Genomic DNA, 26,659 nt, shown 5'->3' with positions numbered 1-26,659 from the left:
GACACCAAAACATTGCCTAGAGGCGCCTATAGGTTTAACGAACACTGGCTATAGAATGACGTTAGTTGTTTACTTTACTGAGGTTCGTAAGCCGAATTAAATACGTCGCTTGAAGTCATTCGAAGTTAAATAGGTGTAGTTTTTTGTATTGTTTATTGCATTTTAATAGGTTGTTTCGATACAGCATGCCTGTCTTTTGTTTGAAAAATAAAAATTTCGTAAGAAGTTCCGTTGTGATCTACTGTGAAGATGTATTAAAACAGTGGTCGTCAGCACTCGCTGAAATGGGTAAAAGTGCATGGAGGGTAAGTAAATGTGCTCCGTTGTGCACTAGGGATAGAAAGACAGCATACCCGCCAGGAGCCACGAATGCAGGCTAGGGCAGTGTGTTGTCAGCGGGTAAGAGATGCTAGCCCGAGAGTGCAATGTTCTGATGACCGCTGTATTAAAATGTTGCCAATAAAATCTGTAACTTTGCCTATGCTTATGAAGGACTTCGGAGATGACTATTTTTCAGTCAAAGAGGAAAATATATTATGGTGTAAAGTGAGTAAGTTAGACATAAGTTAAGAAGAGTCGTGATTTAGAAAGAAAGCCATAGTGACACATCGTATATCCGAAATTGTTTAGTGATTCGATTTCGTATTAGTCCACTTTTTATTATGACATATCTGATGATATGTGCGAATATTCCGTTTCATAAACTTGAGAATCCCCATTTTAAACACTTCATTGAAAAGTCTACGTCTAGAAAATTTCCGACAACAATGCGTACAAAATTCTTACTCCCGTGTTAAGAAATAACTTTAAATTCTATACGATCAGATATTGATAATAAAGTGGTTGCACTAAAACTGAAGACTATTCTTGAAAAAAAATTCTTGCGTATTCGAACTCTGTGAAGTGCAATATGAATTAAACAGTGAACAGGCACAAGATAATACACAAGAACATTGTAATAAATATAAACTATTTCAAAATGTCGCACCAATAACAGTGCAATTCGAAAAAACATTTCCTTGTTTGAGTGACAATCGAAACAGGTTTATATTCGACAATTTGCGAATGTACACAGTTGTACCACAGACTAGTATATACAGTCACGAAGCTTGAGTTGTGAGGGTGCTAGGAACAATAGACTGTGCAGGTACTATTTCGCATTATCTGTAATGAGGCGATATTAGCGATCCTAGTGGTTAGCAACTATCTATGGATGCATATTTACTACGTATTGAGCTTCGTAACTGTATATACTAAACTGTGGTTGTACAATGCAACAAAATTAGTGACACTTGAAGTACATCATTAATTTGTATTTAAATGTATCACTATATTCTACAAAGAAAAGAATATGTGCTATGCTCTATTTGTTTTAGTTACCTGATTATACCGAGCAATGTTTTGATTCACACAGCATTGTTCTGTAGAAATTCCTGTACTACCATGAGTTGATGAAAATAACACGACTTGTATAATACATGATGTAATTAACTTCATATGTTCGGTGTCTGAACTTCCATTCTTATTTACGATACCGATGCCCACGTAGCATCGTGAGCTATGGTTGATAGTAAATCTGGGTCCGCAAACCAGCGATGACTGTTGGAGATATCGTTGTATTAACCATACGATACTCTAGTATTCGCTCGGGTCCCTCTTCCGTATAAGATAAAAAAAACTTGTTGGATGATCGTTTACCTTTGGTAAGACTTGTAGACGTGAGGCCAGCAGACGGTTGGCCAGTCCTGGCCCAGTAGGCTAATTATTATCACAGTCTAGTATATTCAGTCACGAAGCTCAATACGTACTAAATATGCATCCATAGATAATTACTAACCACTAGGATCGCTAATATTGCCTCATTACAGACAAGGCGAAATAGTACTGGCACAGTCTATTGTTTCTAGCACCCTCACAACTCAAGTTTCGTGACTGTATATACTAGACTGCGCTATTATTATATCGTGCTATAATATTACTTTCCCCCAAGAATATTCCCGACATAATAAAAAAAATTGTAAGAACAAACAATGGCGAGGACAAAGAAAGCCAAAGTAAATAGCTATTGAAAATCCTCTGGTAGGCCTATGTGTATTTTTAAAATGCATATCTATGTAATAAATTTGTTTTATGAACATTATTAAAAATAATCCCGGGAAGATTAATTAGAGAAAATAATAAAGTTGTGCGCTGTTCAACAGTTAATTTGTCAATTATAACTGAATGGCATTCAGGTACTATGCCAAACCATACGTACGCAGAGAGGATATTGAAAACATGCCGTTAATAACGATCCTCGAATTCCAACATGGAGTACTGTACTGAATATTAATTAAAAGTATTGAACTTCCTCTATTGAATTCTTTCCCATTCCAAATTGTCTCTACTTCATTTATGGAATAATGATTTTGCATGACAGGAAATTATATATATAAAAAAATCAGCAAGTATTTCACACGTGTAATGATGAGATATAAGGGGAAATAACAAGCTGGGAACAGAATTTAAATTGGAAGTATTAATGAGTTCGCTACAACTACTCGAGCTTAAATATTTCAACACAATCAGTGCAACTTTGTTTTAAATTATATCTACAACACTGACACATGCCAAACAAAACATTGGACTTCTACTCATCACCCATCAATCTAAAATAATAATAATAATAATAATAATAATAATAATAATAATAATAATAATAATTTTATTTATTTATTTAGAATATTAACGTGCAAAACAACAGCGCTAGTCCAATATATTATTATTACTATTAATTAGAGAAAATAATTATAAATATTATTATTATTATTATTATTATGTTTATTATATCCTCGGTTGTCTGTTACCATTCCAACTGGTGGCTACAAACTCGCCCGAGACCGATAAAATTCTTCCTCCAGAACAGAAATAAAAATGTGTTCTGTGTCGTAGATTTACGAGACTTAAAAGAAATCTATCTATGATTGTGGGCTCCAGGTAAAATATAACGGCCACTTCTCCGCGTTGAATAATCTTTACAGGTGAAAGCGCCGCTAAATAAGGTAGTTATTATTAAACAAATCCGGGTTCTTGCAAAAGACAAAGGTCCGTTTCACAAATATACTATGACCGTTCAAACGGCACAGTTTACACGGTTAAAGGAGTAAGATTATAGGAGAGCTTTCTCATGCACCGATGCCGTCTATACGATAAGCGCTGTGATGTCAACACGGGACATGGAGCATTCTTAAGCACTGCAGTCTAGAGAATCTTTTTATACAACCGTAATAAAATGAGTTTGCGCTGATTGTGCTGCCCGATTAAGCCGCTCTACCACCCGCCACACACTACACGTTCCTCTCCACCTGAGCTTTCAGATCCATATATCATAAGGTGGTAACTCTGGTGGTAGTACGTAGTGCCTCACAGACCTTTGGGTATATGAATCGTCATATCCCCGTCAGGACAAAATGTAAAATCATGGGACATTCCGGAACCTATCATGTAGATCAATGGTGGGCATTCCTGCGGCATTCCTACGTCAGACCTCAGCGAAGCATCAAACTTATCCCCTACCTTCCCCTTCCCCCACTCCATGAAAATACTGCGTGGCGGATTATACTGGACTGCTGTACTTCGGAGCTTCATTAGTGATACAATGTCTTTTGCAGAATCGTACAGTATGAATCGAGAGGATATCACACTTACAAGAAAGGCGGTTCTTTCATTTCTCATGTTTAGTATTAGTTACAAATATTCAGGACGCGAACTTAAATATGTACATTCTTAAAATAGATCACCTGTTATACGAGTTCAAAGAACACAGATTCAGTGATTTTCAAAGGATAGAGAAAGATTTCAATATTTTTGCCACTCCTTTTCATGTTTAAATTGAAAATGTTATCCCAGAATTGCAGTTAGATGTGCTGCATTTGCAGAATGATGGCTTCTTGAAAGCAGAATGTGAAGGTCTACTGGGGGCTAACATTTTTTAAAAGATGTCCAGTACTACATATCCACTGCTTAGACAGTTTGCTTCAAAAATAATGAGTACCGTCATTTCCCATAACTATGGTCCTGGAACATACTATTGTCCACGATACAAGTATTCAAATTTTGCACTCCATAACGTAGTACTTCGTTTATCTATATTCTTGCTTTACTGTAGTTTGAATTAAAGTCACTGCAGCTATCTACGAACGGTCTATGGTACTTCTACAATGATCTTTGAATGGTAGTATCGTGGACCATAGTTGTTTTCCAGGATTATAGTTACGGGAAATGACGGTATGTATTCATCAACCTACCAGTGCGAACAGCTGTTTTCTAAAATGAAATTTATAAAGTCCAACCACAGATCCCGCTTAAGCGATGCTAGTCTCCTTGCGCAACTGAAAATAGCGTGCACAGATATAAATCCCAATTTCGAAGAAATTTCTTTCAAAAATGATTAATTAAATATCACGTGAATGGGCTATTCTAATTACATATGATAGGTAGGAGTGTAGTGGCGCAACTGTCTGTAAATCCGTCACTGCACGGTAGAGTGCAACCCCTCCCACAGTCTATAGTTGCCATTTAAATCCTGTCTTGTGGGTTGCGTTCATTTTGCCCATCATTGATGTAGATATATGAGACCTCTAGAATCACCATCAACAAACCGCGAGGAACACCAACTTTGGCGATCGGCAGATTCGGTGTTACGCAAACACAAGGGATATCATATTTTTCGAGACGAAGTATTATACAGTATAATGAAAGAGAAATTGTAGAGAGTGTTAATCATAATAAAGAAATAAAAATATTAAAAAAACACTGCAGGACCTAATACTTCGTCCACCAGCCATCTGCTTGTATCAATCCAGTTTTATTTTACCGATATTGAAGGACGATAATAACAAAATTGCGAAATTACTCAATCAAATAATGACTAAAGTCGTTCAGTAAACGTACACGGTAAGACAACCGTAATTATGACATTCCTCTCCAAGCGTTCCGATAGCTTCGGTGGTATCATGCTTGATCGCTAACAACAAGGCTCCGCATTCAGATTAAGATTTCGACTTTCTTTTTAATTCATAATGTAATTGAAATTTAATTCGTTGTCGTTCTATTTACTGCGATGTTTATTCATACCCATCTACTCTTAATATTAGATAACTTTTCATTGCATCATTTCAAATGCCTTTCGGATTCAGACTTCCAATTGGGAAAATCTTTCGTTTCACGAGCTAAAAACGCGATTTGTATAAACGTTAATAAAATCTATGAATTCCAACCGTTTGTACTAATTCTTTCAGAAAGCGTTTAATACGCGTCTCTACACCGTTTTCTATCATTAGTTTCGATTTTCGACCCAAAGAAAAAGTTTGTAAAAATTTAGTTTTTGCGTATTTTTAAGCATGAACATGAATAAAAATTACACATACCATCGGATTGTTCTAATTTAAAAATATATATTAAATTCGTGTGTCTGCACATATATCAGTTCAAAATTTCATGGTCGCATGCAGAAAAACATAAGTTTGTTAGTGTATGATTTCCAACTGGGAAAATCTTTCGTTTCTCCAGTTAAAAACGCGATTTGTATAAACGTTAATAAAGATCTATAAATTCCAACCGATTGTGCTGATTCTTTCAGAAAGTGTTTAATACGCGTCTCTACGCCGTTATCTATCATTAATTTCGATTTTCGACCCAAAGAAAAAGTTTCTAAAAATTTAGTTTTTGCTTGATTTTAAGGCATCTAAACATGAATAAAAATTAGGTAAATAACATCGGATCCTTCTAGTTTAAAAGTATATATGTATTAAATTCGTATGTCTGCACACATATCAGTTCAAAGTTTCATGGTCGCATGCAGAAAAACATAAATTTGTTAGTGTATGACTACCAATTGGGAAAATCTTTCGTTTCACGAGCTAAAAACGCGATTTGTATAAAGTTAATAAAATCGATAAATTCCAACCGATTGTGCTGATTCTTTCAGAAAGTGTTTAATACGCGTCTCTACGCCGTTATCTATCATTAGTTTCGATTTTCGACCCGAAGAAAAAGTTTGTAAAAATTTAGTTTTTGCGTGATTTTAAGCCATATAAATATGAATAAAAATTACACATACCATCGATTTCTTCTAATTAAAAAACGATACATTAAATTCGTGTGTCTGCACACATATCAGTTCAAAGTTTCATGGTCGCATGCAGAAAAACATAAGTTTGTTAGTGTATGACTTCCAATTAGGAAAATCTTTGGTTTCACGAGCTAAAAACGCGATTTGTATAAACGTTAATAAAATCTATAAATTCCAACCGATTGTACTAATTCTTTCAGAAAGTGTTTAATACGCGTGTTTACACCGTTATCTATCATTGGTTTCAATTTTCGATCCAAAGAAAAAATTTGTAAAAATTTAGTTTTTGCGTGACTTTAAGCCATATAAACGCGAATAAAAATTACACATACCATCGGATTCCTCTAATTTAAAAAATATGTATATTAAATTCGTGTGTCTGCACACATATCTGTTAAAAGTTTCATGATCGCATGCAGAAAAACATAAGAATCGAAGAAAAATTATACAGTACATTTCAATTGCTGACAAAACGATGTCATGTGGACTACCGCTTTGGAGAACTGGGCATGCGCAGTGTGTTGTAGGCGAAACATAATTACAATAAAGGAGCTCCAAATTTTATTTCCGTTTCTGTACATACTCCATTTCTTTTCAGTTAATTACAAAATTGTCTTAATTTTATATGTATTTGTTGGCTATGAACTCTTTCATGGCGGTATAATTATGTAATTATCATCATCATCCTCATCATCATCATCATCATCAACAACACCATTACAATAGATATTATTACTACTACTCTTTCATAGTCAATGAAGCTTTTCGCTGTTGGTTGTTCATAGTCTAATATTGGTAACCATTACTATACACTGCAAATAGTGAAACTTCCTGATCAAGTAGGAAGCACTGTGCGAAGCCATCTCTGGACGACACAGAGTACAGTAAATCTAAGCCAAGAGAGACACGCTCAGTCCTTTGGGAAGAGCGATAAATCTTCACTTCTGTGCCAGGAATCGAGTTCGGTACGCTGGATTTATAGCCGGAAGAGCTGCCACTTGAATCACAACTGAGTAGAGTGATTGATTTAAACCTCATCCCACCTTGGTAATGACAAGAGTTGGCATCAATATCGACCTCAACGCAATGACGAGGAAGTAATGCATGATGAATGCGATGGGAGGAGGCCAAGAATCAGATGATATATGGACATAGCTCTCATCATACCTAAGCCATTAGTACAGAAATCTCAATTCTGTACTTAGCGCGAAATCTTATACGAGCCTTTAAATTGCACTTTGCAGCCTGCAGTGCTAGTTCAACAAAATCTAAGACCAAGAACCAGATACTTGAACTGAAAGGACCATTCTGCTCGAGCGTTTCAAATTCCCATTCATGACGCCTGTCGACATCCAGGAAGGTTAAAAATACAGTTTAAAATCAATAAACGTTATAAACAATAACTAAAATTCACTAACTTATAGCAAGGCATTTGCTTATAACGTTAATGTACGAAATATTGCAATATTTATGTAGAAAGGGCACGGAAATCATTGGCTGACTCATTTTTTCACTTTTCAAATGTTTACCACAGAAATATTTCATGTTGTGTTTGACAAATAATGGCAGTGCCTAGAAAAGTCTTTTTGCCGTAATAATATAATTATTTTCATCTTTGAAAAATTATAACATTAAGATATAGTGATAACATTGATTACAAGAACTTACAACATTATATTAGATCATGTTTACATCAAATCCACGGTATAAATACTGCTTATTAAACGTTTCTGTTCATATTTATTCGTATTAATGCATACCTGCACAAACAGCGCTCAATGAGCGCGCGCGCTCCTTCCGAGCGGGAGAGCCGTGTTTTCCGCTCGCCGAAACGGAGAGGAAGATACGTCAGAATGACATAGACTTGCTATACGTAGTGGAGAGGGAAACGACCACTCAGTTATCTAGAGGAGTGCACTGTGTAGGCCTGTTCTCAGTAACTGTTTCACGTTGCTTACCTACTGCTATAGTACAGTATGGAGGAATCTAAAAAACGGAACGTAACATTTAACATTTAACGATTTACAGCTCGAAGTTATTGATCTTTAATGTGACCTAAGGGCTAAAGATCGTTTGAATAATACTACTAGCCTGGTTGAGTTTTACAAGACTAAACATTAGCAATAATATCCACGACTACACAGGTTGGCTGTGAAAATGATTGCTATGTTTGGCTCAACATTTATATTTGTGAGCAACAGTTTTCTATAATCAACTTTAATAAAGGCAGACATCGAACATCTGTAACTGATGTTTCATTACGATCAGTAGGCTACTGTTCCTTTCAGCTGCCAACAGCAAAAAACCTCGTTTTGATGTACTGATAAATAAAAATATAACAAAGTGATATCGCACAATTAAGTAGCTATAGAATTTCTATTATTTCTGTAAAATAAATATTTCTTTATTAATTAATAATAGTCCAAGATAGTTTTGCAAACACTGAACGGGAATTCATTTCATGAACACTCGTACTAGTACTTTTGTGTGCATTTTGTACGAGATTACCCCACCCACCCTTATACAGAGCGCAGCTAATATCTGCATTCCGCTCATGAGCTGTGAGCCGGCTCGGAGAGCGCAAACCTTGTGCAGGCCTGTATTAATGGATTGAAGTTTTTCACTTTAGCTGGAAACGACGTGCAGACAAAAGTTCAGCTGCTTTAGAAAATATCGTACTGTTAGAACGCAAATTTTTTGGAACTGCAAGAAAATCCAGTGCTAAAGATACTAGTATGGAGAATCCATCGCCTCTGAATTTCATGGCATTTCTCTTCCTTCGAATTCCTGGACCATTTAATTAGCACTTTAGTTGTAATGACGAACTATACTAATAACATTTACAGCGGCGTGTATTTTGGATTTTTCTCTAACGAAAACCATAATAATCAACACTTTCCTCTTCAGCTTACAATGCGACACTCATTAGTGGAGAAACTATGTCAAATCGCATATCGATATCACATTCTTTTTAATTATTTTATTTAGCTTTAATAATAATTTATTAACAACGGAGAAAAATTAACTCCGGCGCCGGGGATTGAACCCAGAATCTCCAGTTCTACGCACTGGGTGCTCTACCACTGAGCTACGCCGAGGCTCAATCCACGGCACCGGATCGAACTCCATTCCTTTGGTTTTTCCCTCGGCGTAGCTCAGTGGTAGAGCACCCAGTGCGTATAACTTGGGGTCATGGATTCGATCCCCGGCGCCGGAGCGAATACTTCTCCGTTATTAATAAAAGAATAACCAGTACTGCCAACATCAGTAAAAAAAAAATCACCAGGCTTTGAAAATGTTGCACAAATTTGTATATGCAAGGCATAACAAAGGCCTAAAATAACCTAACCTAACCTGTTACAGATTCGTATATGCAAGGCATAACAAAAGCCTAAACTAACCTAACCTACCACGCTAGTGTACACTCACCCTATTTCTTGCATATAGGAATATGCAAAAAATAGGGTGAGTGTACACTAGCGTGAAACTTTCGTAATGTTACGAAATTTTTGTTGGTATGACTGGTAAAATAGTAGAAGGTGCATAAACGGAGTAGGAGGGGAACTACTTCAGCGCTAGTTTAACCAAATTTTCTGTTCAAGTCACATTTAGACAGATTGTATTTTAACATTCCTGTTATAGAATTAAGGTACAAATTCTTATATCAGCAAAATATACTGTAAATGGTACAAAACTTCATTATGTGTATATATATGGTCCTAATCCAGCCAAAAATTCATCGACCTTGGCTGGCATTGAACCCGGGTACCCTCTGTTAGAAGTGTGGTAAAGGTCGCCGGCGTAGCTCAGGATTAACAAGCTGAACTCATGATTCAAGACAGTGCTTTGTCTGATTAGCATTTTTGTTTTTTTAGACGAATGTCAGATAATCTTATGGAAAAAATCCTAGTTTCGTCTAGCCAAAGTATCAACTCGTTATCACCAATTCTAAAGAAAACAGATAACCTTGCAATTGATGCACGGTTGTTAATAAACACATTAAAGTACGGAAACCACTAGGCCACAGAAGTAGATACACTAAATATTGAAGCCAATATTTTCTGAAAAGTTCAGAACTAGTTTCATTCTTCCATCGATCTACTGGTAACACTTAACTCACCGTAAAGGTCGGTCGGTCGGCCACTAGGTCGGTGGGTCATTATATAGCGATGAAGTCTTACAACCACCCGATAATCCTGACCTATTCAATAACGCTAAACTCTTTAAATATGTTATATTGGCGTTGGCTTGGAAACCTATAATGAGGTAATGCAGAATAACGATGCATCATACAAGTAATGATACCTATTTGCAGAAGTAATCTAAAGCGTGATGTATTTATGGTGCATTTAACTCGTATCTTCAGATCTTGTTTAAATGCGGTCGTAAACCAACTGCATTGCCAGTGCGTTCAACTTCAAGAACGATGTTTCACATTCGCTGGGACACAAGTGGGACAGACAGCCAAGATATGCGGAGAAAGGTATGCTCGTTTGCATAGAGTTTTTCTGCAATGCCTAATCAAAGCTTTACTTTTACTAGTACTACTACTACTACTACTACTACTACTACTACTACTACTACTACTGCTGCTGCTACTACTACTACTACTACTACTACTACTACTACTACTACTACTACTACTACTACTAATAATAATAATAATAATAATAATAATAATAATAAAACTACAAGTAGTCTACAATAGCCTTTATTTGTAATACAGTGCTTTCATTTTATGAGGAAACTAAATTACAGCGAAACCCCGGCGTACACTTTCCTGCGTGTTGTGCTTACACCGTCAGGGAGTGTGTTCCGGTATTACCGGCAAATCAACATATTTACAGCAACAAATGAACTGCAGAACTGTTGTACGCCACTTTTTTAACAGCTTCGAAACGTAAGATTTTGTAGGAATGTCACGATATTTACGAGCATCTTCTATAGTTTTCTTTTTTCACGTAACATTCCACCAAATAAATTCGCTGTTCAACCGTATACTTCATTTTCCAGTCGATTACTTAATATACAAGCAACAGTCACACTCACGTTGCGGTACAATTCTGAGAAGCTACTAACTTTTGGGTTGTTCTGTAGAACTGGCTTCCCACGCTGTGGTCAGGAGAGCAAGAAGTCGGCCGGCGGCGGAATGATGCGAAGTTTCCTGGTAAAATGAGAGCACTGTAGTACACCCCAAGTATTTGAAGCTGTCCACTTGCTCTACTGCCTCATTTACTATTAGCACGTTTACATTCTTTATTTTTTTTCCGACAACCATGGTACTAGTCTTGTTCGCATTTATCTTTATTCCATACTGCTCACAGCTGTCATTTAGCTCCAGTAGCATATCCCTTAGTATCGGCTCTTCTTCTGCTAACAATGCCATGTCATCAGCAAATCTTATGCATTTTAATAATTTCGAGGGAAAAATTGTTCCGGAACCGGGTATTGAACCCGGGACTTTTGGTTAAACGTACCAACGCTCTACTAACTGAGCTACTCGGGAACTCTACCAGACACCGATCCAATTCTTCTCTATATATCCACAGACCTCAAAGTGGGCTGACAACCGTCAAGCAACCAACTTCGAGTGCACACTAACTCTGTGTGACTTAAATTGTGGTTTCCTGTTAACGAACAGTAACGTGTATTAAGAAAATCAAGCTTTCCCTGTGAAGTTGATTTGTAGAGTTCCCGGGTAGCTCAGTTGATAGAGCGTTGGTACGTTTAACCAAAGGTCCCGGGTTAGATACCCGGCTCAGGGAAAATTTCTTCCCTCGAAATTATTCAAATCAACTTCACAGGGAGTTATATCTGAAAGCTTGATTTGCTTATGCATTTTATTATTTTTCCTCCTACTATCCTCCTCTCATGTTCTAAAAGCAGTTCTTTATTAAATCCTCCAAGTAGATTTTGAATAGGATAGGTACTTCTATCCCTATTTTACTTCCTTCAGAAGTTTCTTCTCCTGTACTAATATTACATTAGGCCTATAGGTTATATGGGAGTACGGGGATTCCATAAGGGGTGCGCAAGCCCCTCTCGCACTCCCCTGGTGCAGCCCCTGATGCCGAGGGATGTAAATGTTTAACTATTATGAAAATAGTATTGATTTAATTTTAAGATGCTTGATTGGAAGTTCTTGGCGTTCTCACTGCAAATTGTCACTTTATATCTAAACTCTGCAAAGCGATGGTCAGAGTGTGCGTTGTGTTGTCTAGTACAGCTACAGTTATGACATGACTGATGTCACGTTTGATTAAGAGGAAGGAATTGTATTAAATAATGTTAAGCTAGATTACAAATAAAAACATATCTTTCAATTAGCATTTATTCATAATACTAGTAGAGTCAGAAAGTACGGAAACTTCGGTTGGCAACGCCATATTCTATAGGCAACTTCTCTGCCTTATCCGTGTGGTGTGTGACCTACTCTCCAGGCGTACAGACTCAGTGCGGCTGCGCATGAGAATGGGGAAGACAATCGAAATACAATGCACCTCTCAGCTTCGTTTAGTGAAGACGTGTAATACAGTGCAGCTTAAGCGGTATTCTTCAACGTGGAAATATCCCGGCTGACTAGAGCAAAAGAGACTCCGTGCCGACCGATCAAAGGGGAAAGTAATGCTTGAAGTGTTCTTCGATATTCGGGTTCTAGTACATTTCGAGTTTATTCCTGAGAGTCGAACTGTCGGTAAGAAGGACTATTTTGCAATTCTTCGACGTCTTCATGATGCAGTTCGACGAAGAAGATCCAAATTGTGGCAAGGACAGAACTGGGTTCTCCATCATGACAATGGCCCAGCACATCGGTCGCTCTTGGTAAGCGAATTCCTCGCACAACACAAAATACCTGTCCTTCCACAGCCACCATATTCTCCAACAGATCTTGCTCCAACAGATTTCTATTTATTTCCAAAGGTCAAATCCCTACTCAAGGGACGGCGGTTTGCGTCAGCCGAAGAGGTGAAAATTCATGCGAAAAGCGCTCTGCGGGCGTGACCGAAGATGGGCTGCAGGAATGTTTCGAGAAGTAGTATGGACGCCGGCAGAAGTGTGTCACTGTCCTGGGAGCGTATTTTGAAGGCGGTGTTGTGTAAATGGTTATATACCATCTGCAACAAAGGTAACTACACATGTTCGCACTGAGTCTATACGCCTGGAGAGGACTCTACTAGTATATCGAAAGGTTAACTTGATACGATTGTATGCGAGGCAATATGCCATGGAAGTAAAAGATGTTATTAATGGCGAAATGAGTCTGACACCAAAAGATATCCAGCAATTCTGCTTCAATTGGTTGCGGTAAAATCTTGGAAAAACTCCAACAATGTAACGGGAGAATCCCAAGATAACCCCAACTAGGACCTTATCCGCCACAAGTGTCACTACAGATTTTTAAATGAAAAATCCCAGGCTTCACAGGACTCGAATCCGAAATGCCTGCTTAACCGGCTAGAAATTTAGACACTCAGATACCGCAGACAAATATGTTGCTGATATCGGATTTTATTTAGGGAAGCATAGTACCAAGAACTCTGAGCAAGGACGCTCTTCCGAACGCATCTGCAAAGTTTGAAAGTGAGAAGAGACTAGCAGTGCAAGGTGTGTCTTAAGGGTACCTACATTCCGGTAATCCAGTATGTGCACTGCATCCCTATTCTTTGTGAGGGAAGTTCTACATCCCCATGACATGAAGTGCCAATTAACCCAATTCTATTCCATTTACGCAAGAGAAAACCCCCGACCCTTCTCCGCCCAACCCGCACTACTTCTCCATCCTTGTTAAACTTAACTCTCAGTCTGCACTATTTTGTACCTTCAAAATTTGGCATCCTCCTAAACAAGTGTTTGTGATTATTTGAAGACACAGACCGATTACGACTTTGTAACTTAGCGGTACTTTTTGATGGACTTACGACAAGGAAACAAATAATGCTAGCAAAATATGAACTTTTATAAGTCTATGGAGTTCTATACTGTACAACAGGCGTTCTTAAACTGGTGTTCGCGAGCACCATAGTGCTCTTTTAAAGACATTTGGTGCTCTAGTTATGCGATTAAACAAGTACTCGGTAAATCAGGGATATTATTTTTATGTTCATTATTATTATTATTATTATTATTATTATTATTATTATTATTATTATTAATGCAAACCTTACCGTCATCGAGTGGGCAGATCTTCGGTCGGTTACGCAGGTGATCCGGATTCGATTTCTGGTAAGGTCTAGGATTTTTCATTTGAAAAATCATAGTCACGCCTGTGACGGACAAGGTCGCAGTTGGGGTTTTCCCGAGGTTCTCCCGTTTCCCCACAGCAGGCATCAGCAAAATTCCAACTAATCTCCTTTCCATAGCATTCTCCGTTTATCGATTGGCAACGCACGGTGGTGGCTGATCAAAGAGGGAGTGGGGTTGCCTACTCGAAACCCAAATACTCGGCGAACCTTAATGTAGTCAGCCATTTGTGTTGGGATGGGTCTAAGTATAAAGTAAACGTAATAGATCTTGTAAGTCGTAGCTCTGAGTCGTAGCGCCCGCCTCTCATATAGGCCTACCGAGTGTTTAAATAAAACTGTTGCATATTTTTATAACAAGCAGAATTGGCAAAAACAAGACAAAAAGTTCTCACGAACATATATCTGTTGAGGTATGGGTCATTCTTCATTGTAGCCTATTATCGTCAATTGTTTAAGAACACGAAACAGATATTCGTATGATTTGAGAGTGGGCAGCATTTCTCAACATTCTTGTAAACATAGATCCTAAATTTAATACATTCTCTTCCAAAATATCTTTTTACTTGTGTAGAGTATTCAATGGTATAGACTTACTAACCTTTTTTATATTGGTTGTGTTTATCTCTGTAGCGCACTAACGGATATGGTTTATGCACGATGAGGTACCGCTCCATTTTCTACACATCGTGCGACAGTACTTATCCAAGACATTAAATGATCGCTGGATTGGTTAAGGAGGTCCAGTAGCATGGCCTCCCCGGTCACCTGATCTTAATCTTTAGGATTTTGCTAAAGTGGACAATTAAAGATATTGGTGTGTGCCACACTCATCGACAACGTACAAACATTGCAGGTTGTGTGTACAATATATATCAGCAACTCAGAGAGCAGCCAGGTGTGTTCGCAAGAGTGCATGATTCTCTGAGACATAGGGCCATTTCTATACGACGCGTAAAATAAGTGTACAATGGGTACTTTATAAAATAAATGTAAAAATGTAATTCAAAACTTCCTGTAATACATTAAATAAAATGTTAAATTATTATTCGAGTTTCCGGGTTACCAGCATGGATTATCTACTTGCGGAAATTCATTTGTGCTCTTCATATTAAGTCTTAATTTCTTCTGACCATTGAGAAGAAAGCCGACCCACACAGTGATTCCGAGTGTTGCTTAGCTACTCGCAGCGCCAATACAGATTCCCGAGTTTACTAGTCGTCAAAAGCTACCAACGGTTTTCATCCTTTTGTCATTGTGTTTCCCAAGGTTCCAACTGGCGTCCTTTGTCTTTATATTTTTTTCCGAGCTCATATCAATTTGGGTAATTCATGTCTTTGTGCGTACTGCTGTCTTCTTCTTTTTTTTTTCCTTTATCTGCTGACCGAAGAAGTCATGTTCACAGAAGCCAATACTAAAAGAGAAAACACAAAATTTGTCCTTTTGAGAACTCTATGTGGACACGTTTCCAGAGGTCGCACTTCTGACTTCTAGATTGTCTGTGATCATACTGTGATCTGATAGTCTAGAAATTTTAAAAAGAAGAAAAGACATAATCAACTTAAGTTTACAGCGTAGTCCCAAAGGATTCATTAAGTGTTTACAATAAGTGATATTAGAGCTAGTAGGATCCTGTATTAAAAATAAAAGTTGAAGAGAACATGCCTTAATTAGGAACACCTTTGTGTAACAAATATGACGAACATGGTTTTATTCCCACAAAACTTGAAAACAAAAACTGCGCAAAATATACATTTTGTGGCGGCTCGATAATTAAAAACACAGCAATACAGCGTCATCAAGCATATACTTACTTACTTAAGTCCTTTAAGAAACCCGCCATCGGTCTCTATCCTGAGCAAGATAAATCCAGTTTCTATCATCATATCCCTCCTCCCTCCCCAAATCTATTTTAATATTATCTTCCCATCTACGTATCGGCCTCCACAAAGTCTTTTTCCCTCCGGCCTCCCAACTAACACTCTACCTACATGCATTTCTGGATTCGCCCATACGTGCTACATGCCCTGCCCATTTCAAACATCTGGATTTAATGTTCCTAATTATGTCAGTTGAAAAATACAATGCGTGCAGTTCTGCGTTGTGCAACTTACTCCATTCTCCTGTAACTTCATCCCTCTTAGCCCCAAATATTTTCCTAAGAACCTTATTCTCAAGTATATAGTAATATTAATTTACTTTCATAAAAATAATTTATTACGCCGCGTAGAAAATCGTGTAAAATATTAGTTTTTCTACTCGACGCAAAAATTATGTATAATTTACGTAAAAAATATGTCACATGTAATTTACGCGACTAAATCTGGGCATAAATACAGTAGTAGTGTTTCAATATAGAAATGCAGTGCTGTTGGGTTCGATTTTCAGAAGGAAAGTGAAAATCCATGGCCCTCCCATTAGGACTGGGTGTGTGTCCTTTGTATTGCACTTGAATGTGGTGTCTTAATTCCTGATTTTGTGAATATATAGGTTACTACTGACACACAAAGCTGAGAGCACCAAAGACCAAAAGACCTAATAATTACAAGGTCATTATAATAATTATCAGTATTATCATGACTGCACTTACAACCAGAGACCCCAGCCCCTTGGATGACGACTGAAATACGTAGCCTGATGTCCGAACGCGACTTAGCTTATAGAAAATACACCCGCAACAAAAACGACGAATATTTTAACTCCTATAAACACCTAAGAAATAGAACGACTCAACTAATAAGAAACGCTAAACTGAAATACTCCTACAAACTTATAGAACCCAACACAACCCCTTCCGAATTATGGAAAAATCTGAAGGTTATTGGACTTGGAAGGGCTAGTGAACAAGCAGACATTCCCATCCCACTTGACCGATTGAACGAACACTTTGTAAAGGACCCGACCTTAAACGACACAACGAAACAAGACACAGTTTTGCCTGACTCAGCTCCCCCAACTCGAGGCAAATTCTATTTTACCGACGTCACTCCCATTGACGTAATGAAAGCCATCCGACGCATCAAGACAAAAGCCCAAGGGCCAGACAACATTAGCATATTACTCATACAGAAAATACAAGACATAGCAATACCTACAATTGCACACATATTCAATAGTTCCTTAATCACTTCAACTTTCCCTAAAATATGGAAGCAAGCTTTCGTTCTTCCTCTTCCAAAAGTCAAAGTTCCCACCGACCCGAACGACTATAGACCAATCAGTATCCTGCCAGCCATATCAAAAGCACTGGAAAGAATCGTACACAGACAAATTACTAACTACATGAACGAACACAAACTATTCGACAAGTATCAGTCAGGTTTCAGAGCTGGACACAACACAAGCACTGCTCTACTTAAAGTGACCGAAGACATTCGTGAAGCAATCGACTCTAATAAAGTAACAATACTAACACTTCTTGACCTTAGCAAAGCTTTCAACTCTGTAAATTTCGACCTGCTCACCCATAAATTGAGAAATCTGCATTTGTCAGAGACTGCTGTGAGTTGGTTCGAATCCTACTTACGGGAAAGACAACAATGTGTTGTATCCGGGAATCGAAGCTCTTCCTGGCTTAACATAACATCAGGTATACCACAGGGTTCGGTACTCGGACCATTGATGTTCACAATATATGTCAGTGATATTACATCTCTTGTAAGGCATTGTAACTATCACTTGTATGCTGACGACCTTCAATGCTACATCTCTTCCCGCTTAGATCGAATAAATGACGCTATAGATAAATTGAACGAAGACATTGACTCGATTGTGACATGGACAAATAAATTCCATCTTAATATCAATCCTGGAAAGACACAAGCAATCATATTAGGACACAAACGGCAAACCGACGCTGTAAAGCACCTCGACATTTCCCCCGTTAAAGTAAGTACAGTGCATATCCCTTTCAGTTCTTCGGTAAAAAATCTTGGCATTCACATGGATAATAATCTCAACTGGGACATGCAAATCACAGAAACCTGCAGAAACGTATATTCTATTATTCATGTGCTAAAAAGGATAAATGTTCATCTTCCCTCTTGCTTAAAAAAAGTCCTTTGTGCAGACCCTTGTATTTCCCTATTTTGACTATGCTGACATTTTACTGACTGACCTTTCCAGCGACAACAAAATGAAACTTCAACGTGCTCATAATTTGTGTGTACGTTTTGTAAGCAATGTTCGTAAATATGATCATATTACCCCATCCCTGGAAGCAATAGGTTGGCTTAAACTAGATAAGAAAAGAAATTTACATTCACTTCTCTTTCTCTTCGAAATCTTGAACTCTTCTATTCCTTCGTACCTGTCGTCTCGCTTCACTTACCTTTCTTCCCACCACAATCTGAACACACGCTCTCGCCATGAAACAATACTAATAATACCATCCCATCGCACCTCTTCATACTCATCCTCTTTCACAATAGCCCTGCCAAGACTCTGGAACTCGCTACCTGCTAGCATCAGGGACTGTCGAAATAAAATTCAATTCAAACGCAAACTTACTAGGCACTTGGTCAGTAATTGAGACTCGTTCAGACATGGTTTCTTGTAAATAGTTCTTTTAATCTACCACAAAATATCTCAATATCCGGTAATTTCATCACTATAGAATTTTGTTATTGTAGGTTTAATTTGTAATTTAGTAAATACAAAAATATTCTTTGTTCTTAACTTCTATGATAAAATGTCTAGCTTTCATTAATCAAGTATTCTTGTCGTACTTTAATTTTTATTGTAATTGTAATTGTAAATTTAATATTAATTGTAATCTTATTGTTCATGTTATAGTTGTAATCCCCTGGTAGAGGGGCAGAGAAGGCCTGACGGCCTTATCTCTACCAGGTTAAATAAATAAATCTAATCTAAATCTAATCTAATCTAACCATTATACTCTAAGCTTTGAATAAGCTAATTAGCATTTTATATTGTTTACGTTACTATTATTATCGTTGTTATTATTATCCTAGGCTTCAGGATGAGACGCTGTAAATTCGACATTGTTACTGTTGTGGGTGTGGGAGTGTCCTCTTTTGCTTGGCTGCACCGTTACAATGCTGAGAGCAGCGTGTCGGTGTCTTGGAGCGATACTATACATGAATATTAACATAATCATTTGTGTGTGTAATAAATTGTGTCGGTACACGACTCGATTAAGTAGACCAAGAGATGCGTCACATGCATGTATCAGAGTTGATGAATAGAGCTCGGTACACAGGGGTGGCTAACGACAACTCTTCCACTCCCAGCTAAATTCGACCACTACTGTTGCTACTGCTGCTACTATTACTTACTTACAAATGGCTTTTAAGGAAGCCGGAGGTTCGTTCCCGCCCTCACATAAGCCCGCCATCGGTCCTTATCCTGTGCAAGATTAATCCAGTCTCTATAATCATATCCCACCTCCCTCAAATCCATTTTAATATTATCCTCCCATTTACGTCTCGGGCTCCCTAAACGTCTTTTTCCCTCCGGTCTCCCAACTAACACTTTATATGTATTTCTGGATTCGCCCATACGTGCTATAAACCCTCCCCATCTCAAACGTATGGATTTAATGTTCCTAATTACGTCAGGTGAAGAAAACAATGCGCGCAATTCTGCGTTATGTAACTGTCTCCATTCTCCTGTAACTTCATCCCTCTTAGCCCCAAATATTTTCCTAAGAACCTTATTCTCAAACACCCTTAATCTCTGTTCCTCTCTCAAAGTGAGAGTTCAAGTTTCACAACCATACAGAATAGCCGGTAGTATAACTGTTTTTAAAATCCTAACTTTCAGATTTTTTGACAGCAGACTAGATGACAAAACCTTCTCAACCGAATAGCAACAGGCATTTTCCATATTTATTCTGCGTTTAAATTCCTCGCGAGTGTCATTTATATTTGTTACTGTTGCTCCAAGATATTTGAATTTTTCTGCCTCTTCGAAGGATAAATCTCCAATTTTTATGTTTCCATTTCGTACAATATTCTGGTTACGAGACATAATCATATACATTGTCTTTTTGGAATTTACTTCCAAACCTATCGCTTTACTTAATTCAAGTAAAATTTCCGTGTTTTCCCCAAATGTTTCTGGATTTTCTCCTAACATATTCACGACATCCGCACAGACAAGAAGCTGATGAAACCAGTTCAATTCCAAACCGTTTCTGTTAGCCTGAACTTTCCTAATGGCACATTCTAGAGCGAAGTTAAAAAGTAAAGGTGATAGTGCATCTTCTTGCTTTAGCCCGCAGTGAACTGGAAAAACATCAAATAGAAATTGGCCTATACTCTGCTGTAATTTTCACTGAGACACATTTTAATTAATCGAACTAGTTTCTTGGGAATACCAAATTCAATAAGAATATTATATTAAACTTCTCCCTTAACCGAGTCATATGCCTTTTTGAAATCTATGAATAACTTATGTACTGTACCCTTATACTCCCATTTTTTCTCCAATATCTGTCAAATACAAACAATCTTATTATTAGTCGCTCTATTACGCCTAAAGCCGCACTGATGATCGCCAATAATTTCATCTACGTACGGAATTAATCTTTTCAAAAGAATATTGGACAAAATTTTGTACGACATCAGCAAAATAATAATAATAATTATTATTATTATTATTATTATTATTATTATTATTATTATTATTATATCAAATAGATTGCAATTAATTGATTAAAAATTATTGAGTGCTTAGCTGTGGATGAGAAATGGCAAAATTGTGTGACGTTACTGAAAGAAAATTAACTATGCAACGACACGTAAAGTTCTTCACTGGAACAAAATCGAAATCTATTCACATTATGTTTCTTGAGCAAGTGCCAGAAATTGCAGTTTTATGTAAAGGTTCTGTCACTGGACCAAAAAAAATGTGAAAGTCCCCACATGCCGCCTTTGTAGCTAAAGCACTAGGCGCTAATCTTTCAAGCAGGCGGGGTACGTGCAAGAATTTTTTATGGAAAAAAGCAGATGTTGCACAGGTTTTTTTTCGGAATCTACCTTTTCTCTCCATAAATCCATCAACACTTTTCATCTCCCCATTATTTTATTTGTGGTCTACAATACATAAAAACGGGCTGAGTGAAGCTAAAGGCTGATCCACAATAAACCGGAAACGGAAATGACAACGAGAACTGAAATATTATTAAAAGTATATGTATTTAAATGTGAGCATTCACAATTAACTAGAAGCTTACCGGATCTCGGGAAGGAAACGTCAAGTTTACCCAAGTCTTAACTTTGCCGCTCTCATTTGAAAATTAAGATTCTATCATGCAAGTTGACGGCATTATTCTCATTATAAGTAGGTACTCTTCCATGCATCGTGAAAAAGCTTATATTGGCGAAACAAATAGGCGTCAAGAGGCTGGCAGTACTTCGTGGTTTTTGGTGGTATGATCTTTTTTCTGCAAATTTACGTCACTGTTACCGAAGGCTTTGTTCGACAAACTCGCGTCGGTTTGACCGGACCACAAATCCAGCAACAGAAACGGTGCTCCAGCTAGTTTCGATTCCAGTACTTCACGCATCCAGGACAGTACAAGAGCTGTTGACATCTGACCACTCGTGCTGCAGTCATATTCTATATTTGGAGGTTGGTTACGTTGTAATGTTTCTAAAACACGTTTGCCAAATTTACTGCCCGTTTCCAGAAAGCAGATGTACAGTTTCTTTGCAAGGCGTCCTGACTAAAATAATCTCCTGAATGGCGTAGGGTAGCAGATGAAATGCATTACACAACATCTCCAGTCCTCTTTTTTCTTTTTGACCTGTTTGATGTGAGTTCATATTCAAATCGATATTGGTCCGTTTAAATACAATGTCGGCAAATATTTCATTAGCTGTAATATAATCCGTAAAATCCTCTGGTCCTCGCAACAGTGTCAAGAGTAACTTCCATCTAGAAACGGATCTTATGATCTTGCGTGATATTTTATAGAGGCATTTGAATTAGTCCAGGAAATACTAGTATTTTCTGACTTTAAAATTGAAAATACCCATCGAGACACCTGCTTCTTTCGTCTCTTTTTAAGTGCTAGTACTGAGTTACGTATCCCATGTCATGCGCATTCCGAAATTTGGTATACATATGCTGGCGAATTCGAGCAGTTTTGTTCTAATATACCACCTCTATCAAGAGCGATCACTGTTTGCCGTAATTTTTCCTGTAATATCTTGAATTTTCGGGCAGTTGCTGCAACGATTTTATTTGCAATCTTGACTCTGTCATAGACACTCTGCATTCTTTTTTCAGAAAACTGTTCGTGAATGCTTTTCCGTTTCACCTTGGGGGTGATGGTTCATAGAAACTGGAACTGGTTGCCGGGTTGGAGGACTATCTTCATTGTCAGATAGTGTCTGACGTTCCATCACCATCCCACCACAACGCCTGACTTTCCAAAGTGACAGCGTCGCCACTGACATGTTGCTCCAATAGGCTACACAATTCCGATGTAATTCGCCCGTCAATGTAGGTTGGAGCCGTGTTGTCCGCTCGGTAATTCTGCATCAACTCATTCATCAGTATCTGTACCACAGCATGAGGGTTGCAAGCTATTTTGCAAAACACAAAATAGTTTACACGTATTCTACATACAGTATTCGTTAGCGTAGGAACAGGTCTATGCCCTGAATCATAGCTACTACTTAATTACAAGTCATTGATGTGCACAACGGACACTTGTAAGGCTTGCGCCGCATCACCTAATGACATTAGAGCCCTAAGGTTCAGTGTGTTTGATAATTTATTGTTGCGAACTTTACAGGGGCGTGCTTCAACTTTCGTAAGCCAATAAAAGGGGTTACCGCTGATTGCGAAACACCGCACTTCGCACCTGTTACTTTGGTCTCATGTTTGTCCAATTCAGAAAGTTTCGTGACGATTCACGTAGGGAGGTCCAAAGCCTTCCCTTTTTAGAGAAAAAAATTTTGCATGCACAAGTTCATAATTTGAAGAAATAATGAAAGACATTCTCTATTTCGAACTACACAGAATCTATTTCATTATAAAAACAGATGGTCGTAGGTTTTTTACTTGGTTATTTAACGACGCTGTATCAACTACTAGGCCCAGTCGTAGTTGACAACAGTGAGAATAATTAATTATACTGAGATTCGTACCATCGATGGAAGATCTGCAGTCTTTTCCTTCGTGATCTGACAGGTAAAAAAGTAAATCCATGGCGCTACAGCCCATGAAGGGCCAAGACCGATCAGCCGGCTGCTGGCCTCACGTCCACATGTCGAAGCAGAAGTGGACGATCATCCAACCAGTATGGAGATATCGTGTGATTAGCACGATGATCCCCCCAGCCGTTATAGCTAGTTTGCGAAACCGGATTTTATCTATCTATTATAGCTCCCCAAGTGCATCACGATGCTGGGTGGACACCGGTCCGTACACTAGCCGAAATTTCAAGAGGAAATTCCTTCCACCATGAGGACCCGAACCAGCGCGCATTCCGTAACGCGAGTCCTAGGCACGATGGCTTAAGACTACGACACCACGGCGCGAGACGATCTGTCAGGTAATGATCCATAATATAATCAACAGCGTAATTTTATTAATTTACAAATCGAGGCACAATTACTTCGAAATTGTATTGGATGCGACGATACTGTTCTAAAACTTCACCTATTATTGAAGTTCTTAAAAAATTTGGTGACTTTGTTAGTGAAGACCGATTTCTAGATGTTAAAGCTCCTATAAAAGTAATTTTCAACACATAAAAATACTTTATTTCTTTTTTTATATCTAGTAGATTAACTACTGCTGGACTACGTTTTGTGTACTACGTCATCATTAGCCAATTGTAACATTAATATAAATGTGTTAGGCCACCGGTGTAGCTCAGTCTGTTAAGGCGTTTGCCTACCGATCCGGAGTTGCGCTCTGGCGCGGGTTCGATTCCCACTTTGGCTGATTACCTGGTTGGGTTTTTTCCGAGGTTTTCCCCAACCGTAAGGCAGATGTCAGGTAATCTATGTCTAATCCTCGGCCTCATGTCGCCAAATATCATCTTGCTGTCATCAATCCCATTGACACTAAGTAACCTCGCAGTTGACACAGCGTCGTTAAATAACCCAGTGAAAAATATATAAATGTAGGAGTTTTCTCATCATTCGCCTGTTGGATTGCATCAGGTTTTTTCCTTGGGTGGTTTATAATAGGCGTATAAGACCATTATTATTATTATTATTATTATTATTATTATTATGATTGGCCACTGGCTGTTGTACAAGACAGTAAATGTGATTAAATGAAATAAAAAATTATTATTATTTCTATAACATGTTGCTTTCATGTCTCATTTATGTGACATAAAGTGGAGTTGGTTTGTGTGTCCCTGTTAGGTAACGACATGAAGACAGGAAGAGGAGGAGAATAGGAGTGAAATGAGGTCTAGAGATAGGACAGCAGCTTAAAATGATGGAAAGGGTGCAGGTCGAAATGACCAGAGCGATCCAAGTCCAGAATTCCATCCCTGTTAAATGAACTGTGGTAGAAAAATAGTACCTCCCCCCGCATTCTTACCCAAGAACGCGGATCATAAGAAACGCTATGCCCGGCATTCGGCAACTGGAACATAGCTGAGGTTACGGCCCTTCTGTCACACGAGCGCGCTGTCAGCGCCACCGCATTACGAAGCGATGTCTCGCAGCAGGGCTTTCCAAACACATCGATTCACTTGCCTTACGATCGGAAACAGTTTATATTTATTACAGAGAGAATATTTATATTCCGCTAAGACTCAAATTCACATGCTGGAAGTATATGTACGGGAGTGTCTACAAATGATGAAGAGTTTTCAAAGAGTCACTATATTCACTATAGACATATTATTTAACATATGATCACAAAACTGTACAGTTATATAGAAAAAAACATCATATTTCTTTTAACATGTTGACAGGGTTTTGAATTCAGCGGGTTACATCAGCTTTTTGTCAACAAGGATGACGTGAATATGTTAGGAGAAAATCCACAAACGATTAGGGAAAACACGGAAATTTTACTTAAAGCAAGTAAAGTGATAAGTTTGAAAGTAAATCCCGAAAAGACAAAGTATATGATTATGTCTCGTGACCAGAATATTGTACGAAATGGAAACTTAATAATTGGAGATTTATCCTTTGAAGAGGTGGAAAAATTCCAATATCTTGGAACAACAGTAACAAATATAAATGACACACGGGAGGAAATTAAACGCAGAATAAATATGGGATATGCCTGTTATTATTCGGTTGAGAAGCTCTTATCATCCAGTCTACTGTCCAAAAATCTGAAAGTTAGAATTTATAAAACAGTTCTATTACCATTGTTCTGTATGCTTGTGAAACTTGGATTCTCACTTTGAGAGAGGAACAGAGATTAAGGGTGTTTGAGAATAAGGTTCTTAGGAAAATATCTGGGGCTAAGAGGGATGAAGTTACAGGAGAATGGAGAAAGTTACACAACACAGAACTGCGCGCATTGTACCGGTATTCTTCACCTGACATAATTAGGAACATTAAATCCAGATGTTTGAGATGGGCAGGGCATGTAGCACGTATGGGTGAATCCAGAAATGCATAGGGAGATTTCAAAAAGGCATATGACTCGGTTAAGAGGGAAGTATTATATGATATTCTTATTGAATTTGGTATTCCCAAGAAACTAGTTCGATTAATTAAAATGTGTCTCAGTGAAACATATAGCAGAGTCCGTATAGGTCAGTTTCTATCTGATGCTTTTCCAATTCACTGCGGGCTAAAGCAGGGAGATGCACTATCACCTTTACTTTTTAACTTCGCTCTAGAATATGCCATTAGGAAAGTTCAGGATAACACAGAGGGTTTAGAATTGAACGGGTTACATCAGCTATTTGTCTATGCGGATGATGTGAATATGTTAGGAGAAAATTCAGAAGCGATCAGGGAAAACACGGAAACTTTACTTGAAGCAAGTAAAGCGATAGGTTTGGAAGTAAACCCCGAAAAGACAAAGTATATGATTATGTCTCGTGACTAAAATATTTTACGAAATGGAAATATAAAAATTGGAGATTTATCTTTCGAAGAGGTGGAAAAATTCAAATATCTTGGAGCAACAGTAACAAATATAAATGACACTACGGAGGAAATTAAACGCAGAATAAATATGGGAAATGCGTGTTATTATTCGGTCGAGAAGATTTGTCATCTAGCCTGCTGTCAAAAAATATGAATGCTAGAATTTATAAAACAGTTATATTACCGGTTCTTCTGTATGGTTGTGAAACTTTGGGAGAGGAACAGAGATTAAGGGTGTTTGAAAATAAGGTTCT

The sequence above is a fragment of the Periplaneta americana genome, chromosome 5 (assembly GCF_040183065.1).
Source record: "Periplaneta americana isolate PAMFEO1 chromosome 5, P.americana_PAMFEO1_priV1, whole genome shotgun sequence".
Classification (NCBI taxonomy): Eukaryota; Metazoa; Arthropoda; class Insecta; order Blattodea; family Blattidae; genus Periplaneta; species Periplaneta americana.
Note: the sequence above shows the minus strand (reverse complement) of the source record.